At 35.0% G+C, this 13,972-nt stretch overlaps 1 protein-coding gene across 1 annotated transcript in view; it reads left to right on the top strand.

The window, feature by feature from the left end:
• The first annotated feature begins 2,561 nt into the window (after positions 1-2,561).
• The window catches only part of Fak (protein tyrosine kinase 2 Fak), a 221,380-nt gene continuing 209,969 nt past the window's right edge, over positions 2,562-13,972 (top strand). Inside the window, exons 1-2 of the mRNA XM_089736128.1 lie at positions 2,562-2,693; positions 8,513-8,543. The gene's annotated coding sequence lies outside the window, so the exon portion shown is untranslated. The remainder of the gene's footprint in view (positions 2,694-8,512; positions 8,544-13,972) is intronic.

Genomic DNA, 13,972 nt, shown 5'->3' with positions numbered 1-13,972 from the left:
CCCCTATTTGTGTATTCATCTTTTTCAATTAATCACCTTCAATTCATTTTGCGTCATATCATTTTTAATAAAATTGAATATACAAAAGATGAGGCTGTATAGTTTGATGTCTTTGTCATTCTAGTTGAAAAAATGAAACTACTACCGTACAATGGGGTAAATAGGGACAAAATCGACCTTCAGATTGAATTTTAAAATAGTTCCAATTAAATAGTCACTGCTCAACCAAAGAAATAAGTTGAGTCTTGAACGTACCTAGGTGATAAAAACCGTTACATTATTTTAATTATTCATTTTAAAGAAATAATCGGTAAAATAATGGCCGTCCCAATTTACCCAGCGTCCGGGGTAAATTGACACGGTTAAGGGTTAAATTGGGATATTTGTAAGGGTTGTCAACTCGCAGTACTGCGATATATAGGTAGGTGCCATATAATTATTTATATGGACCGAAATGATGAATACAATCCATAATTTAAGCACAATACACAACATAGTGTAAATTAAGCTGGTTTCTATTCCGAAGCGATGTGACGTGAATGATAATCAACAATACAATGATCAAAAAAAGTATATGCATTTATATTTTAGAAAATTATTATTTAATTTCCTTAAAAATCACAACTCTGAAACAAAATCATAAAATAGTATAAAAAATAGAAAACAAAAGGACTGGAAATGCATTAATACAATTTTATTTAATCAACATTTTCAAAATGATCTTTGAGCAAGAGTAAGATATCAGGTGAATAAGATAAAAAAACAGCTTTATCTGATTACTGCCAATAATAACAAAAATAAAAGAAATTATTTCTAAGTTAAATAACTAAACTCAATTAATTCACTCACTCATAATTGGATATCTCGGATTTTTAATTAATGTTACATTTAAAATCTGAGGCCTGTTTTTATTTGTGTGTGTTCGTTGTGAATGTTAACAAAATCATGATTCGATGCGTGAATAGATTCTGAAATAATAAAAGTTTTGATTCGTTTGAGTTCTTTTAACTTTTAATTTTTTTTATTGCTATAAAGAACATACGACCGGGCAGATATTACAAGGTAAATGTCGCGAAAAAAAAGTAATTATATATATACTTTTCTTTTATTTATTTATTTATTTATTTATTTATTACACTTCATGTAAAATTTACATTGGCGGACTTAATGCCTAAGGCATTCTCTACCAGTCAACCAAAGGTAGTGCAGAGTAAATAGTGGTAGGTGCAATGAAATTTATATTAGGTAACGAATACATACAAAAAAAGTATATCTACATATATACAAAATCACATATACATATACATACATACATATATACACACATACATACATATAATAGTTTATACAGTATTAAAAGGAATATATTAATAAATTTCCTTAACAAATAACTTCATCAAGTTCATGACGATTCCGCTAACTTTTCCAACAGCATTCGCCGAACCCTTAACTTGAACGTGCAGCGGTTAGTAATAGTCCTGATCTCGAGAGGAAGCGCATTCCATAGCAGAACAGATTGCACGACGAAAGAGTTACGAACATAACTAGAACTATGTGTGGGACAACGAATTAATAGGCTATTGAGAGAACGTAGGGCCCGCTCATGGCTGGAGTGAAGATATTGAAAATAGGAAGTTAGATAGGAAGGAGGTTCGGGAGACAAAAGTAAGGAATGAAGAGTCGTCAGTGCACGTAAATTACGACGCTGGCGAATCGGTAGAAGTTTGAGCTGAGCACGATAGGAAGATATATGATCATATTTACGAAGATTAAAAATAAATCGAATGCAGTTATTAAGAAGACGATCAAGTTTATTAAGAAGGTCTGCATTCAGGTCAAAATAACACACATCACCATAATCAATTATAGGGAAGATCAAGGCTTGTACTAGCATAGTCTTGGTCGCTGATGGTAAGAAATTCTTGAGGCCTTCTACCTATAATACTTACATAAACTAACTGATAAACACATTAACCTTCTTTACATCACGCAATTAAGTGATAGTATAGGCTAAAAAATCTATTATAAGATATCAGTGACAACCCTAACAAGCCATCCCTATTTTGTCTTTTGGCGTTCCAATTTTGTGTTTTCTCGTCCCTAATTTTTCTAGTCTCGTTCCAAATTACCCTACATACGTCCCAATTTTCCCCAAAAAGAAAGGAAAAAATATACATTTTTTATTTTGTCGAAATATTGTATTTAAAATAAGAATATTGCAACTTACCGTTTGTTGTGGTATTTCCAGGTGTATTAAAAACTTATATAAACTGTGATCTTATTGAAAAAACAACGATAATATCACTTTTTTTAAAAGTTCTTTAAGCTGTTTTAAAACGCACTTTTCAACCACTATTTTAAATTTAATTTGACTAATTTTTGGGACCAACTTAACTCATGTTTAGTACTTCCATAGTTAACTTGGTTTTTATTCCATACATTGATAAATATTACCTTAAAGAAAATTAGGTAGATTCCGTGCTACAAGTACTTTGAGAATCTTCCGCAGGTTTGTCCCAATTTACCCCAGGATCCCAATTTACCCCATGTCATGGTACTACTATAATAAAAATGCTCTATGCCTAATGATAAGTGTCAATAATTTGTGTGAAAAACTCTTGTTTTCAAAATTATTGTAAACATTCAGTATTAAAATAAGTTATTAAACGAACAATTAATTGTTATATTAATCGGTAAGTGTGTCTGTGCTGTATTAAGTTATTTTCTAGACGTTAAAATACGATTTGTGTTCGGCAGATTACCAACTTTTCTCGTATCGATGTTTCAGCTAGTAGTGTTGTTTACAAACCTCATCGAATGTTTTCTCTAAGTAGATCTCTCGGAATGTTCTTACAAATATTACTTTTGCATACAAACATAGTGTTTTTACTGATATAATTGAGTTTTGTATTCGACCGGATAACTGAAAGAAAATGCAATGAAGCCAATCGGCGTCAATACTTCGTTCATCACTAAATAAATTAAAATAGGCTAAATGGTGTCGATTGCTTTTAGTCAGTTCCTATATAATGTTATATGTACTCATAATCTTCAAGTTCATTGAGATGAAATAGTATTTTTTTTATATTAAGCAAAAAGTACTTTGACATTGAATAATTATCAATATTTTTCGGAAGATTGTCAGATTAACTCCTTTCAACATTCAAACCACAATTAATTTGAAAAAAATAATAATAGATTGAGAAACAGTTCAGTGCTTAATGTTATAGATTAAATTCTGTGATACAGAAAAACTAAATCTTATATTGGCAGTGAAGCAATTAGATCTTGTAATATTCATAGCAACAGTAATATTGTGTAATAAAATAAATTAAAGCAATCTTGGAAATCTTAGTTTTTCATTATTTAAATTTTAACAATCCTAAATTATTATTTTCTACACCAATGCCTGTCTAATAAGAAGAAAATTCTCACTACATAGCCCATTTAAGAATAAAAAGAGAAAAAGTATAAAATAGATTTCTGCAAAAATGAACCTTATTAAACAAAAAATACACATTTTATTTAGTATTAAAATATGAAGAATGTGTGAGTTCTCTTTCAGTGTTGCTATCATATTAAAGCAAAAGTATTGGCTTAACAGTCTTAACATACTTTTGTAGTAAAGAATTTAAGACATTGTTTCAGATGACTAATGTTTAATTCGCCGTTATAACTCAAAGATATAAAGCAAATAATATTATATTTTGTATAATTTGAACCTGAAATCTTCCATCAAAATACTCAGTAAAATGATGAATGAAGGATACCAAAAAATTACATAATTTATTTTTGATGCATTGTAATACAATTATTAATATAAATCCAAAACAATGTACTATTCAAACAATCTTCCAATATATGTTAGCTTCTGTGTTCGTTTGTACTACATTTTTTAATGTGCATCTTTTATTAGACTTAACTTCAAAAGGCTCAGCTACAGATGTGGCTTTTGTTTAGCTCGTTAGTTCTTCTGAGAAACAAATCTGCCTTATTACAATCACCAATGAAAAGTGACGCTAATGATTATGAGTGTTGCGTAAAAGAAAAAAAATACATTGGCTTAAAATACTGAGCTTACTCTCGTATCTTGAGGGCGCAAGGCTCCCTAAACTAATACAACTCCTTACTAATAATAAATTACTTGACTACACTGATTAAAATATGTACTAACCAAAATAAATAAATAAATATATTTTCGCAAAACTTCTTAATTTTGTTTTTTTTTTCGTTGAATTGTTTCTAAAATATAGAACCATGTTTGATTTTATACCATACAAAAAACTTATTCAAAATTTAACACGGATTACAAAGTGTAGTGTTCAAGAATTATACTAGATGGCAGCACTTGTCTTTGTTGCGTCGCCTAGTTAAGCAATATTATCTCATCTCTTGAACTGGGTTTTTTTTTCTCCTACCTATGCTGATAGCCTTGAAAGGCTATATCAGTTTCTCCTTGACGTGTAGGTGAGCTCATGGGGCTCAAACCGGGTGTGTTGCTAACACTGACCCTAGGAAGAGCAGTGCTTCGCAGAATCTACCACCAGATCGGAAACGCGACCCACTGAAAAGATCCGGCGAGAAACTCAGTGGGCTGTGTCTATGGGTTAAAGAATTGGGTGTTGTAAAAGGCGACAATGGAATTCATTGCAGGACGGGAAACGGCCTTCTTTGAGTATTAGATCTTTAAGGCATATTATAAGCCTGCTTATCCACGTACCAGTATTCAGCCTATTTGTACTAGGGACTTATTAGGTAGGCGTATCAGTGTGATGGGTGAGACAAGTTGAGTCTCCGTTGATATTACGCCTTAATTTTTTTAATTTATTGCTTAGATGAGTGAAGGAACTCACGGCCTAACTGGTGTTAAGTGGTTACCGGAGCCCATAGACATCCTCAATGTAAGTGCCGTCACCCACCTCGAGACATGAGTTCTGAGGTGTCAGTTTTTACAGTAACAACGGTTGCCCCACCCTTTAAACCGAAACGCATTACTGCTTCACGACAGAAATAGGCAGGGCGGTGGTACCTACTCATGTGGACTCACAAGACGTCCTATACCACCAGTAATTACGCAAATTATAAATTTGCGGGTTTGATTTTTATTACACGATGTTATTGCCTCACTGTGGAAGTCAATCGTAAACATTTGTTAAGTACGTATTTCATTGGAAAAATTGGTACTTGCCTGCGAGATTCGAACACCGGTGCATCGCTTGATACGAATGCTCCGGGCGTCTTATCTTTTAGGCCACGACGGCCTCATGTTTTAAGATGGGTGGCGGCATTCACATAATAAACTTTATGGGCTCTTGTAATAAAAAAAATTCAGGTAGCTCGTTCCCCTACCTATGTACACATTAAAAACAAATTATTACCAAATCCCGATTAGGATCCGGATTAGTTTGCAACTATTTAATCACTCATTCATTAACTAATGACTTTCGCTCATAACTTCAAGTAGAATCGATTCAAAGAGCTTCGGAGATGTTTTCATTAATATTGTAAACTTCTGTCTGAATTTTCTCTCCCAAAATTTCGACATATTTAGATTAACATTTCGTGTTATGTCTGTGGTCAAGTTATAGAAATATTTTGATTATATAAGATCTGTGGTATATTTTTATTAATAACGGAAAATTATTTTTGTTGATTCAAATGATATTTTTAGGTAGTAAAATCATATTTACCGTTTGTTTTATTATAAAATTAGTTATGAGTGCCGTTGTAGTTGTCCTACCTAATGAATTATCAGGAGCCTCGAGGGGCCATTCTGTTTTCGCCGGAATAGTAGAACTCACGCGACTCAGCTTGGGGACTTAGCTAACGTCTACGCTAACAAGAGCAGTTCTTCGCTGAATTTACCATGGGGTCGAAATCGCGACTCACTGAGAAGATCCGGCGATAATTTTAGTACGCTGTGGGTGCTACTAACCGTCATATTTTATAACGGTAAAGTCACTATCGTAAAAATACCCCGCAGAAAACCAATTTTCACTGCAACGACGAATGAAACCGAACAGGCAGAATGTTCCGGTTTCCCTGTGCTAAAACAGTCATTTAACGAATGTGAATGGAGGTTTGTTCCATTTCCACGACAAGAGGGAGACAGGAAACTGTCAGACTGGAAACTAGCGCCAACAAGTTTCTGTCCATTGTATTTCAGGCGAGGCGAGGCCGGATATACTAAAAGAATAATTATGTATTCAATTTTGAAGTAATTGAAAAATAATTCGGGGATAAGTGGACGTATTTGAAGGTTTCTGTCGCTCGTTTGAAATATAAGAAATTTTTCTTTGTTTTTTCTTCTTTTTCTCCACTTTATCTCAATAGGTGGGGTCGGCACAGCTAATTTTATCTTCCATTCTCTGCTGATAGCCGGTCAGTTCAACACTCACTCCTCTCTCTCTCTCTCTGATATCGTCATTCACACACTCCATCCATGTCTTCTTCGGTCGACCTCTTCCCCTTTGCTTTGTTTACACGTTGGAAACATGCGTATTTTGTGTGGAGGAAAAGTTTGAGTTCACGAAAACAGGTATTAGCTAGTGATTAATTCGATAAAACAATGCTATGTATGTATTGAATAAATTAGTGGGTATTTATAAAATAAACAAAAAATAAGTTTCTACAGCGAATATGTACAAAGAACAGGAGAATTAGAAAAACGAAACACGATGATTTTAATATACCACGTATAAACCTATGTAATGGTAATAAAAGGTCAAAAAGTCGTAAGCGAACTCCTGTAGTGTCTAGTTATTAAATAGCTGTACATATTATTTTAATGTAAGACCTTTGACTTAATCTAAAGACAGCCATGTTATTCCTTAGGGTCATATGGCTCCCCAGGTGGGGCAGACTGCTCCAACAATACACGTCTTGACTACACGCTATACTTCAATTTATTATGTATATATTTCATTAAATGTAAGTTAAGCAAGTATTCACCCGTACTTCGATTCATGTATACCAGCGCGGTGGACAATTCGTCGATGCCCTTAAATAAGTTAGCTAGATTGACATAGTCGACAAACATTTGCGCTGCATCGCCACTGCCTCGTCCTAACCATTTTTTTTCTTTTTTTTTCCTACCTAATCTGATAGCCATGAGAGGCTATTTCAGCGGAACCTTAACTAGTAGTAACCTGACGACGTTGCTAACACGAACCCTAACAAAGAGCCGTGCTTCGCAGAATCTACCACCGGATCGGAAACGCGACCCACTGAGAAGATCCGGCGAGAAACTCAGTGGGCTGTGTCTGAGGGTTAATTTACTCGTCGAGCCCTTCGTCGCAAGCGACGGGTTCGACGAGAACGGTGACCGGTGCTTGAGGTACCAAAAGCACCGTTAATGGATCGGGAGGATCCGAAATGACGTGTTTGGGGCGACGTCGACTGCTTTCCATTCTGTCCGCAGGATCGGGAATGTAGTTACCGGCGGCCACGATGAGAGGGTTCTCGAGTCGTGCCGCTTTATCGAAGTGGCGTCCTTACCTCTAAAAAGAGTTATTGTTGTTACTTTTGTATAGCATTTATTTCAAATGATGCATATTGTGAAACAATACAAGTAACACGATGAGTTAATTTTCAATCGTGAATGTGGTAAAATCACACGAATACTCATTCAAGTCGAAAAAGTAAAGTCGTTAGGTAATTTTCCCGTCAATTTACATAGCAGATTACTGTATTCTCGTTCGACATTTCCGGGAATAGGAGCCTAGTGTTTTACGTTTAGCAGTATCATTAACCCTAATAATGAGCGCAGCGTAGGAAATGCCACAGAGTACTGTTAATTCAGTGCTGCGAAGCATGCAATTTACTCCAGTCAGTGACATTGATAGCGAATGAATCGTGCCAAAAAGCACCAAGGGTCTTGGAATAATAAATAGCTTGGTTAACTGAACGCAGTAATCGTCTTTAAAGTTTATCCGCTGTGTTTGTGGCAAGGCATCATTGTTCTTCTTTCCGGGATACTGAATTCTAAATAATAATTTAAAATAGGAGGGTTTTAATACATAATTGTCATCATGGTAGTTACCACCACCCTGCCAATTCCTGCCGTGAAGCAGTAATGCATTTCGGTTTGAAGGGTAGGGCAGCCACTGTAACTGTACTGGAGACATTAGAACTTATATCTCAAGGTGGGTGGCGCATTTACGTTGTAGATGTTTATGGCCTCCAGTAAACATTTAACATCAGATGGGCTGTGAGCTCGTCCACCCATCTAAACCATAAAATAAAAAAAATTAAAATATTAGCCACAAGACTTATTTTGAAGAGCTACCTATAAGCCAGCCACTCTATACAGAAATAATCTTAGAACAAAATGGCAATATTCTTGAACAAATTATTGCAAAATAACTCATATTTAATGGTCATAGTCTCCTTCCAAATTGTATTGGCTTTAGTCATTCTCAAACTTCGTAGCCAGATCTTGATATCGTGACGTGATAACTGAAGGATTTGTAATCAAGTGAAGAAATGATAACATGTTTTCTTTTCTTTTCAGTTAGTCATCGAATCCCGAGTCGATCTTGTTGGTAAGTTTGTTTTTAAACAAATAATAACTATCTGGTTAAAATATACAAAATCGTATTAGAAACAAATAAGAATTTATTAAATGGAATCGTCATCGAAAATAATAATAAAAAATATCGGATTAATGCACCATCGAATGAACGAAGCAACTTAGAATACGGTTACGCGTCTCAATATCGAAGAAAGAAAGCGGAATTGTCGTAACTTGGAAAACCCAACTAAACACCAGAACCATAAAACTGTATCAAAAATTCATAACGCATATTATATTTGAGTCGTCTATTAGGTATCAAAGGTGGCAATCTGTGCATTTGGACAAAAAAAAATTATTGATATGTCAATACAGATTGATTTGAATATAATCGTCTCCTTCAAAGAATACGTTTCAAAACCTGCATTAAATAAAGGTTAATAGTTAACCTGTTATTTATCTAAGATGTTGTTCCGAAGAGTTCTGTGACTGCCAATGGAATACAAAGTCAATAATTCGTTTTTCTGATTTACCAATCATTGTCGAAAAGTCAGATTGCCGGCTTTGATAATAGTCGACTCATTTATAGAGATAGAAAGTTAAAAATTGGTATGAAATTTGATGAATTTTTTTTTACCGTAAACCCAAACACAGATCATAGAATATGATACTAACTACTATGATACTAAACTTACGTCATGGTGTTTAAAATCTTTGTTTTTGGTTTTTCTAGAAGTTGACGCAGATTGTCCACATGACAGTGTGGATGATAAAATAAATTGTCACTCATTATTATTATCGTCTCACCGTTGAGATATATCTATATATTAATACGTGAAGAAAAAACTTTGTATCTTTTTACGAAAATTGCGCGGACGGAGGAGTATGAAATTTTCTTATATTGAATACTAGCGACCCGCCCTCGCTTCGCTTCGGAAACATTAAAACACACATGAAACCAAAAAATAAAAATAAAAAAAGTAGCCTATGTTCATCAGGGACAATGTCGGCTTCTAATGGAAAAGAATTTTTCAAATCGGTCCAGTAGTTTCGGAGCCTATTCGAAACAAACAAACAAACAAATCTTTCCTCTTTATAATATTAGCATAGATAGTGGAGAAGTGCACAATGCTAATATTTTTTTAAAAGAATGCATAAAAGATACATTAGATCAATAAAGAAAACATTACACACACTATCATGTATTTGACACACACCCATATACTCTTTCTTTATTGTCAAACTTTTGTTATTGCTTAAAGTCTGTAGTCAAATTGAGAATAGGTTAGTATTGTTTATCTTTAATATTACGAGCATTTGGTCTATAGTGTAGTCTTGGCGAAATCTGTAACAATAGGACCATAATAATGTTGAAACTTATAATTTCAATTAATTATAGTCGAATTTTGACTACTGCGGGACCACTAGTCATGTAATAATACATGTAATAAATGTAGGTAATGTATGTAACATGCTTAAATCGAAAACCGAATTAATAATTAGTTCCTTATTTTTAATTAGGCTATTGATACTAGCCTAGGCATCAGAGAGAACTAATAAAATTATTGCAGTGTCATCGGTACTTGATGCGTGTGCAATTTTTCAAATTTTAAAATGTTCAAGTTGCAACAGAATGTTTGAAGGTAATTTAACCGACTTCTTGATGATTTCGTTCAATCATTCCGTTACATACATACATTTACTGGCGGTAGGACCTCTTGTGAGTCAGCACGGGTAGGTACCACCACCCCGCCTATTTCTGCCGTGAAGCAGTAACGTGTTTCGGTTTGAAGGGTGGAGCAGCCGTTGTACTGTTAAAACTGAAACCCTACAACTTATTTCTCGAGGTGGGTGACGGCATTTACGCTGTAGATGTCTATGGGCTCCGGTTACCAATTAAGTGGGCCGCGAGCTCGTACACCCATTTAAGGTATAAAAAAAAAAAAACAAACAAACATTTATTCATAGGAAACTTAAAAATGTCTGTTTAAAAATATCTTCATGACCTTCATTCTAAGGTATTCATAAAAGCTCTCATTCTCGTGTGTAATTATTACTGAGTCGCTTAGCCTAGAAACGGACGGAGCTCTTGAACACGCGCGGAACCAAGAAACCATATGAGGCTTTAACTATGGCGGCACATTTTTGTAGTTTGTAGACCAAGGTTTCGCGTTCTTGTATAGTTCGTAATTCTTCTTTTTTAGATGTGCGTTTTTGATGCAGATCTCTTTTGTGTTGATTGATGCGAAAGTAAAAATATATTGGGTATAATGTTTTTGGGTAGAATACATTAACTGTAGATCTGAAAGTCGATTTGTGTATGTATGTTCGCTATAGATACCGATACGGGTGGACAATGGCAGGAAATTTTCACATTGGCATAGCGGATGATTCTGTGAAGTTTGGTAGGGATAGGGTCAAAGTCAAATGAAAGAATGGCCAGCTAAGCGGATCGGGTTTGACTAGTTATCTATAAATTTAACTTAAGTACTATGGGCAGTGTTTTAGGTAAAAGGAGCATTTTTCAGACAGATCTTTGAGCGAAACAATAAATATTCAAGAAAAAGATGAGGAAAAAAAACCAAGACTATACAAGATGGCGGTGCCGTTATAATTATTTTATTATCTGTTGTATTTATGAATAGTTTAATAATGAAATCACATGTCATTAATCACACAATTTATCAATAATGGTTTTCGCCCTGTGGACGATATTTGATAATCACTGACAACTCAACATTTAGATTCATGTTGTTATTAACATTTACACTATTAAGTTCTTTATTATTTAAACATGAAATGTGAATGTGGGAAATAGCCCATAAAAAACTGTTCCCAAATTCGTGTTGCTTATAACCATTTGAGGAAAACGCTGGTTTTTCGTCCCTACCAATTCTGGTGACATCGAGGGGTTATACTAGATTCTCCGGGCGAGTAGGTGAGCTCAGGTGGGTACAGGTGGGTAAGGCCAGGTAGGTGGGGCTCTATCTAGGCGAATTTACTAACACTAGCCCTAGCAAGAGCAGTGCTTCACCAAATCTACCATCGGAATCGCGACCCACTGAGAAGATCCGGCGAGAAACCCATTGGGCTAGTCTGAGAGTTAGTTTACTCGCCGAACTCTGTATCGCAAGCGACGGGTTCGCCGATAACGGTGATTGGTGCTTGAGGTACCTAAAAAAACAGATAGTGGATCGGCAAGGAAGCGCTGGATTGAAGATGCTTGTACACACACAGATAAAAAGTACTTACCTGTTTTATCTTTGCCTGTTAATATAATATACAGGGTTTATGTTGTTTATTTTTAAGACAATTACAATTTACAAAAATACATTCGATTGTCGCGTCTCGAAAGAATATGGGGCGCGTCTGGTAAACAGTATTTTGGTTACAGTGCGTGCTAGAGTCGCTATCTAGATAAATCGTGTATAAACGTTTGTCTATATAAATTAAAGTTTTGTTTTTATGTTTATCCCTACCTATTCGCTGGTAGTCAAAGGGGCTATTCCAGCTACGCTCGGACGAGTGGGTGAGCTCACGGGCTCAACCTAAGGTAATTTACTTACACTAGCAGAATCTACCACCGGATCGGAGTCGCGACCAACTAAGAAGATCCGGCGAGAAACTGAGTGGGCTGTGTCTATTGGTTAGATGTTACGTTAATAATTGATAGTTTTTTTTACTGCCCTTGTAGGCAGACGAGTATCCGGCCCACCTGATGGTGAGTGGTTATCGTTGCCCATGGACTTCAGCAATGCCAGGGGCAAAGCCAAGCCGCTGCCTACCGCTTAATACCCTCCACAAGCCTCGTTTGAAGAAGGACATGTCATAGCGCTCGGGAAACACCGTGGAGGGGAGCTCATTCCATAGCCGGATGGTACGTGGCAAACGGTTCGATTCTCGTTTCGGTTCCTGGAATAGTCCTATTATAATTTGTACTAGAGGTCCCGCAGTAGTCGAAATTCGTCTATAATTAATTGGAATTGTAAGTTTGTACACTATTATGATTGTATTTTATACTTCTATAATCACAAATTTCGCCAAGGCTACACTATAAAAATTATTAATAAAGACAAACAATATTTAATCTATTCTCAATTTGACAACAGACGTCAAGAACAAAAGTTTGACAATAAATAGTATGCATGCGTGTGTGCGTCAAATACATGGTATGTAGTGTGTGTAATGTTTTCTTTATTGATTTAATGTATCTTTTATGCATTATTTAAAAAAAATATTAGCATTGTGCCCTTCTTCTCTATATTCTCTTTAAGTGTGAAAAATTTCATACTCCTCCGTCCGCACAATTTTCGTAAAAAGGGATACAAAGTTTTTGCTTCACGTATTAATATGTAGATTGTACTACTTATACAAAAAGAAAAACAAAAAACTTCAAAACTACACGTAAATCAGAGTCGGAGGAACTGAACGGTATTGATGACGACCGATTGAAATAGAAGTGACGAACATTTTTGGTCTATTCATTGACGAAGATGTGATCATTTTTTGACTGAGTAAATAATAAAAAGGGTACCAAAGAGTAAAAATTGTCATTAAATTTTAATATTAAAACGTTGTGTTCCATTATTAGTATTATGATAAGATAGTAAGTACCTCTGGTGGTAGGACCTCTTGTGAGTCCGCACGGGTAGGTACCACCGCCCTGCCTATTTCTGCCGTGAAGCAGTAATGCGTTTCGGTTTGAAGGGTAGGGCAGCCGTTGTAACTATACTGAGATCTTAGAACTTATATCTCAAGGTGGGTGACGCATTTACGTTGTAAATGTCTATGGGCTTCAGTAACCACTTAACACCAGGTGGGCTGTGAGCTCGTCCACCCATTAAGCAATGAAAAAAAAAGTACAGTCCTTCATTATATTATTTCGCGGGGATCGTAGAACTTTATATTCATTATGTATTGATATAAGATTCACAAGCACAGTTCTGGTAGAGGAAGGAAAATAAAAAGGAAGACTTCATTATTAAATGTTATTGTGTAATATATTTGCCACAGTCGTTAGTTACTAGGTCAAACGTCATATCTAAATACAACATACATTATGTACCTAATATTTACCTACACATTATATAATTTACCACATGATGTACTATTTACTTATACGTTATATAATATACCGTTTCAAATAAAATATAATAACAATGAACAATATTTTTTTGTTTTGGATTCTTCCAACATGTCACTTCGCAACTTCACTTTCCGTAAGTCGCATGTTATGAAAATTCGTATTCGTTAATAATGTTTGAAAATCGTTCTTAGTGTCCACTCAGCAAGTCGATTAAAAATATTTAGTCGTAAATAGGGCAGTAAATCAGTACTAAAAAACTAAAAAGTATCGTAATTAAAAAAGCCGAAAAATTATCATCGAACCTGTTGTCTAGCTCTACTCGTAGATCGGAAGAGATTTAGTGTAAATAATGATGAGTTAGTTAAATATTGAAT

This window comes from Bombyx mandarina, chromosome 20 (genome assembly GCF_030267445.1).
Source record: "Bombyx mandarina strain Sakado chromosome 20, ASM3026744v2".
NCBI lineage: Eukaryota > Metazoa > Arthropoda > Insecta > Lepidoptera > Bombycidae > Bombyx > Bombyx mandarina.
The sequence above is the reverse complement of the archived record's forward strand: the minus strand, read 5'-3'. Positions and strand labels throughout refer to the sequence as shown.